The sequence below is a fragment of the Anomaloglossus baeobatrachus genome, unplaced genomic scaffold, assembly GCF_048569485.1.
Source record: "Anomaloglossus baeobatrachus isolate aAnoBae1 unplaced genomic scaffold, aAnoBae1.hap1 Scaffold_3026, whole genome shotgun sequence".
Lineage (NCBI taxonomy): Eukaryota > Metazoa > Chordata > Amphibia > Anura > Aromobatidae > Anomaloglossus > Anomaloglossus baeobatrachus.
The window spans coordinates 66,481-73,898 of NW_027442452.1; the positions used below are offsets into that span (position 1 = coordinate 66,481).

The following is a 7,418-nucleotide window of genomic DNA, read 5'->3' on the forward strand; positions in this document are numbered from 1 at the left end:
CCACACCATTTTGTGACGCATAATCACACAGTGATCCAATTAAGATTCCAAGTCATCGAACATGTCCAAGCCATACGTAGAGGAGGCAATAGAATTAGGAAGCTCAAAGAAAGGGAATCTTTCTGGATATATACTCTGGGCACATTGGAACCCAAAGGCTTAAACCATGAATATGAAGTACAGACTTGATTCATTGGGCCATGCATGGACATAATGGACATAATTCTAATAGGCAGGACAGGTAATAAGGAGCACAAGGGATATGCTAAAATGTGTTGTGTGACAAGACAGACACAGGAAAGGAGATGATAACAGGTGTAGGGACCAACAAGGTGAGACAAGGGGTATCAGGATAGGGTCAAGTAGGTATGAATGTAGTAATGGGGCAGGCATAGAGAATTGTATGCGAATGTGAATTACAATAAGTCACTAAGGAAAGGAATATGTGAGTGTGTGCCTAATGTAAACTAATATTGTACTGGCAAAATTATAGATGGAAAGGGAGAAGGGGAGAGGGGAGAGAGGAGGCTGTAATTGACTACAAGGGTATGAGTTATGAGTGATCATAGGGATAGTGCTACATAAGTGGAAATACCTATGGAGGACCGGATGTGTAAGCGCATACCTTATACAAACCTATAGAGTGCTGATGGGTGAGAGTGTGATGTTAGATATAAGACATCCTATAGTGAATAGTGAGCCGTAATCAAGTGCAACAGGGATATTTCACGTGACTATGGGAACCTGGAAGGTAAAGAAAGGGGAGAAAAAACTGTTAGACAAGGTAATCAGACAAACATGACAAATAAAAAACAAGGAAGAATGGAACTCCATACATACTGGAACCATATATAGTGTGAACACGAAAAAGAACCGGGCGTTAGAAAAAATGTGCACGGCCCAATGAATCAAGTCGGTTCTTCATATTCATGGTTTAAGCCCTTGGGTTCCAACGTGCCCAGAGTATATATCCAGAAAGATTCCCTTTCTTTGAGCTTCCTAATTCTATCGCCTCCTCTGCGTATGGCTGGGACATGTTCGATGACTTGGAATCTTAATTGGGCCACTGTGCGATTATGCGTCACAAAATGGTGTGGGACTGGTAATAGAATCTGCTTACAACGTATTGTTGACTTGTGCTTAGCACAAAGAAAGGGAATCTTTCTGGATATGTACTCTGGACACATTAGAACCCAAGGGCTTAAACCGTGAATATGAAGTACAGACTTGATTCATTGGGCCGTGCACCATGTCACCATGTGTGCAATTGCATTGTCCAATGGCTCACAATGGTTATGCGTTTTCATTGGATGGATAATCGAAGCAATGTTTTTTTCCTTTCTCTTGGGTTTGTTGTGTGAGTAGACTATAGGATTAAGTTAGTTACCGCAGGCAGTGGATTTAGCTTCCTGTCTTTGGTCCAGTGGTAGATTGATTGTTTGGTCTATGAGCTGTTATGGGTTTTAATCCAGGTGAATGCCCATGGGCTGCTTATAACTGTGTGAAATATGTAGTTTTACTGGGCTGGGATGAGAGAATCCATCGAAGCATGGTGTAGGGATTGTGGTTCCTGTGTGCTAAGAAGAAAGGCTGGCACCAGCCAGAAAGCCCCATTACAGCCAATAATCAACCGCTAGCCGCTGGAACTCGTTGCTCTAGATCATGTCAAACTCACACCAAGCAGGAATAGATACATTAGCCCACCATCCCACCCAAAGAGCAACTTCTGCTGCGCAGCTGGCTTTCTAGGCAGCAGCGCTATCGTGATGTCAGCGGGGGACATTGTGACAAGCCAGTGTTCCGTCACTTCATGTTGTGCACTGTTCAAACGGAAAATACATCAACAGGCAGACTACAGAAAAGCTTACTAACAAAGGTTAGAGAGGGGCTTTCTCAGAGGGCTTTTTACAGTTTGTCTATTCCCAATTAGCCGTTTAAGTATGCTTAATGAAAGTACTAATTCTTTCATAGGCCGCCCATTCTTAGTATTTGACGTTCCTTATATTGCGGTATCAGGCTTCGCAGCAGGTTGCAAAACATTCATCACCCATGACTGTCCCCAATTGGGCTCAGAAGCTAAATGTCTATCATGACCTCTCTTTTTGAAAGTCCAAGAGCAAGCAAACTCTTCCTCCAGGAGAGGGAGCCAACAGATCACTAAAGACATCATCATTGCTCAAAGAAAACACCGAAAAACAATGGAAGCTTTAATTGGAGTGGAATCTGATAGACAGCACCTGATGCCAAGTCTGCATCTTCTAACACCTGCAGTCACTGCAGCAGCTGAATCCAATGTGTCCAAAAGGGATCTATTCTATTCAATTGCAAATGATCTAGATAAGACTGAGAATAAGATACTGCACGGGACATAGCAGAGTTGGTCAAGTTGAGTGGAGATGAGTTTGCTATTTGGCACAGCTTTTGCATCAATAAAGCAAGTAAAAGGTGTGAAAGATAAAAAAAAGGGTGAAAGTGTGAAAAGTGAATTGGCCAAATTGAGGTGCATATAAAGTTTTTGCTTTCTTTCAATTCACTAATGGGGCTCATTTGAATCAGGTGAATTGAGTTCTGCTTTTGGAAACTGGGTTAAGAAGGGGTGCACCGGTCCTGGAGGTACTGCAATACCAGGTCAATGCGTGGAGTGGACAGAGCAAGATTTTTTCCATCTCCTTGTTCTAAAAATCCATTTAATATATGGTCCCCAGAGAGGGGACGTATCAGATATTAAACTGATAAGAACAGATTTAATTTTTTTTTTTTTCTGTTTATCAGTAGGACTTCAAAATAACAAAGGTGATCGCCTCCCGTTGCCTGGGAACCGTCCAGGCACAAGAGGGCTATGTGTCACCAGAAGGCGCACACACTTCCTCAAGGCCGGCAGACGTGCAATCCCAGGCACCTTCCAGTACCGACCAAGGTAGCGTCCTCCGAAACTACACTTGATCTTAGCCAAAAGGCCGAGAAGCTATAACCCGAATTGGTTACGGCCTTGAGTGGCACCCTGGCCTATACCGGACACATCTTAGGGAGAGGGAGACAAACCCACGCCTACAGAAGACATTTTGTCACCCAAGCCAACCCTTGAAAAGGCTGTTTTGCAGAGCAAAAACAAGAAGAATGATGCTTTTTGCAGCCGCCGCCCACTGCAATTAATCTGAATAACTCCTCCTCCTCCAAGCACCTCCCCTCCCCCTTGCAGTCTTTCCAATTCATGATACAAAAAGACGGACGGACAGGACAGGACAGGACAGGCTGCCTGACTTTCCGTCACTGCCACCCTTTGCCATCCTTGCCCGTAGAAAGCCCTTTCATCATCCCCAAACCCTAATCTTTTCCCTTCCCTTCCCAGCTGCGTCTCACTCCCTTTCATTAGGAAGTGAGCGCAGCCTTTTCTCCGTTCTGCACATGCGCGACGTTAAACACAAATGCGCAGGCGTGCGTTCCATTAGCCTCACTGCATTCCACTCCCATACAGGAAGTGGGCGCAGCTATTACTACGGTCGCACATAAAAGAACCCACGGCCACCACTGCACACAGCTGACTCCACCACAGGACACCCACTTCTACACCAACGCAGGTAAGACAGGATCGGCACCTCTATGCTCCCGTTACAATCAGGCTCAGTCACCATGTGATAACGCTCTCAACTCTTTAGTTGCAGGCTCCCCTTGCTTCACCTCCACTGGCTGTGCTGCCATTTCCTCTCCCACCTGGAAGGTATACTTTATTCCACTATTTTCCTGTTTCTCTCGTCCCCCTTTTCCCATAACCTACTTTTATCTGCATTTGTGGGGTATCTATATGCTATTTACATCATAGTTTTATTCATTAATATGGAAGGGAAGAGTGCCCATGAGAGTGTTGAACTGCGGAGAGCAAGAGATTAAGCTGCTCCGATTTGCCACCATTGATAAGCTGTTCTCAGTAGATACACATGCTATCCAAACAGCAGCATCCACCATTGCTTCAGCCCACCCATTCAGTGACAGCTCACCAAGTCAGCCAGAGGAGTGGTGTAAGGAATTACACGTAGGCACTGACTCCACACCTTCACATCACAAGAAGGGGGTCTACAGGCTAGTGCAAGAATACGAGCAAGTCTTCAGCAAACATCCGCTAGACTTTTGAAGAATAAAAGGGGTCAAACACTACATCCCCACAAGTGCACACCCACCCATCAAAGAGAGATATAAGCCAAAACTACCTGCACATTACCAGTGTACCAAGGACATGTTGAGCAACATGAAGGAGGCTGGGGTTATCCGTGACAGTTGTAGCCTCTGGGCAGCTCCGTTGGTCCTGTTAAAGAAGAAGGACAGCACCACTCCCCTGTATTGAGGAATAGCTAGCTGCATTGAGAACTGCAAATTATTTTTCTACCCTTGATCTCACTAGTCGCTATTGGCAAGTGTCCGTTGCTGAGGCAGACCGGGAGAAGACCGCCTTTGCCACCCCGATGGGTCTCTGCGAGTTCAAAAGCATGCCCTTCGAGCTGTGCAATTTGCCAGGAACCTTCCAGAGGCTGATGGAATGCTGCTTGGGACACCGAAACTTTGAAACGGTACTGCTATACCTTTATGATGTTATTGTTTATTCTAAAGCAAACAAGATTTTAGGGTGTATAAAAAGGGAGATTAGATCCGGTGATCCCAACGTATTGTTAACCCTCTATAAATCACTTGTAAGGCCACATCTGGAATATGGGGTAAAGTCCTGAGCAGGTTGATAACCATTGGTTTGAGCATGGTAGGGTGTAGTGCGCATCTTCCTGCATCGGTAAAAGCTGCAGAAGTCCTTGAAGATTTCCGCTTCAAAGGCAGTGCCTTGATCTGTGAGGACTCTCTCTGAGTAGCCATGAGGTCTGCATAAGTGTGCTTGGAAGACCTTCGCTGCAGTATGGGCCATTAGATCTTTGACTTGTACCACAACCATAAATCTCGAGTAGTTGTCTACCATCGTAAGTGCATACGTGAGCTCGCCTCGATATTCTGCAACAAAACTCCCTTTTTCGATTTCAGTTTCAGCAAACACTCCTCTTCCTGTAGAAAATATTTATCATTACCTAAGACAGTCATTCTAATGCATGACAATATTAAGGCAATTTAGTTAAAACTTGTTTTAACTCACCTTTAAGGGGATTGATGTATTTCATGGTCAATCCAGGTTTGTCAGGGATGGCACTGACATAATGTATGGCGTCTTTTTCGGGCGTTATCCTTTGCCTTTTCATTGTGAAAATCCAGTTGCCTATATCAAAGCAAATTCTACTACTTGTAAAGTATGCAGAAAATGAAATGTAGAACATATAACATCAACTGCTTAGGAACGCATCATAGGTTAGTACTTAAAAGGATATTGTCATGTTCTAGTCATAATGCAAGCTGGACATTTTTCATGTTACCCTGTAATCGCCGGCCTGTTCTAATGCTCACAAGCCAAGATATAGGCTCAGCTGCTAAGGCTTCCCTCTGCCTTCTGAATGAAACTTGAATATGTCTGGCTCACTGTGTATATAGCAGGTGCTCAGAAAAAATAAGAGTCAATTCAATAGAAATAGCTCTGGCACACTATAGTGATCAATAACGTAAGAAAAGAACTCTTGGAATGCTGAAAATTCTTTATTTGTGCAAAAGGATAATTCATCCAACGTTTCGACCTTGTTTTTAGGTCTTTATCAAGGATAAAGTTATCTAAGATCATAAAGGGTTACAAAACCATATAAACACGTAATTAGTACATAGTACAACATAACAGTACAATATATTGCTACTTGAGAGTACAATGGGTCAAATAACCATGATGCACATACAAAAAATTTTTCCAAAGCCATAGTGAAAACATTTGTACTGAGGAAAGAAAATTTCCACATGACCTATCTGGAGAAACATTCTGGATCAAACAACCAAAAATAGTCAAGCAGGTAAATACACACCTATATGGATAACAGGATGATATGTGTTCAATTGTATAGCGTCATTGCCATTAAGGTACAAATGGAAAACTTGCAATCCTATATAGTGAAGGAAATGAACACATATCATATCAAAGAACACAGGAACATGGGTGTGAGAAAAACCTCAATGTTTATACTTTGTTCTTTATAATGGTGTGAACATGTATATGTCTCAGTACCTTATGCACTTGAGAATTCTAGTGAGTAGATGATGAAAGCCTATTTCAGAACTGGAATCGGTAAATAATTGTAGGTGGAATCTAAATGAAAAGATGGTACAAGTGTTATCATGACACGTGGGCTATAACACAATGGACCGTGTGACAAAGAAGAAAGGAGAGAAAGAAGAGGAAGAAAATGCAACTACCTGTAACATTACGTGATAGTCACTGGTAAGTATCACTTGACAATTCAAGTGAAAAAGGATTCCTTTATTAAAGGGTTCTCAGTCGCCTCAGGATCATGAAATACTAGGGTAAATGATATGAGAATGGGTAAGAAGCACCACTAAAGGAAATATGAGATGCAGGACATATATCTATAAACCCCTGAACTACATGATAGAAATAAAAAGAAGAAAAAAGAAAAAAAAGAAGAAAGAAGAAGAACACATAGAATGCGGAAAGAGAATGGGTACAACTACCTGAGTTACTGCAGGGAGGCCCCTGGTTGGTATTGTGAGGGTTAGTGGAATTCCTTCACTGAAGGGTTCTCAGTTGCCTCAGGTTCGTGAAAAATGCTATAGACAAATAATGCCCGGAGAAAAGGGGTTCATATACAGCGAATAATGGTAATACAAGGTACATGTGTCACATGTAATAGTATATATATATATATTGTACTAAGCTCTACACCAGAAATAGAAAGTAGTCCATCTGCCTTCTGTCTAGGTGCCCTGAGTTATGTCCTGTAAACTGTCACAGCGACCCAGACACACATGTGTAGAAGGGGAATATCCCTGCTGAGATGCCAGTGCTAGAGCACACGTTTGCTGTGGAGTTGAACGCTATGTGAGCAGTTCTTACCTTCAATGAGCAGAAGTCTCTTTTTTCAGATTTCAATATCTCTGTGGGTATCTGGCAGAAATATGGAATACTCTTTACTGCTAAGACCCTGTACACCACTCCCACTAAAGGGGGCTTTACACGCTGCGACATCGCTAATGCGGAGTCGTTGGGGTCACGGAATTTGTGACGCACATCCGGCCGCATTAGCGATGTTGCTGCGTGTGACACCGATGAGCGATTTTGCATCGTTGCAAAAACGTGCAAAATCGCTCATCGGTGACATGGGTCTCCATTCTCGATTATCGTTACTGCAGCAGTAACGATGTAGTTCGTCGCTCCTGCGGCAGCACACATTGCTCCGTGTGACACCGCAGAAACGAGGAACCTCTCCTTACCTGCCTCAAAGCCGCTATGAGGAAGGAAGGAGGTGGGCGGGATGTTCCGGCCACTCATCTCC

At 43.4% G+C, this 7,418-nt stretch overlaps 1 pseudogene; it reads right to left on the bottom strand.

Annotated features, from left to right (window-relative positions):
• Positions 1–2,591: 2,591 nt before the first annotated feature.
• Positions 2,592–2,798, bottom strand: LOC142268476 (U2 spliceosomal RNA; annotated as a pseudogene).
• Between the last annotated feature and the right edge of the window lie 4,620 nt (positions 2,799–7,418).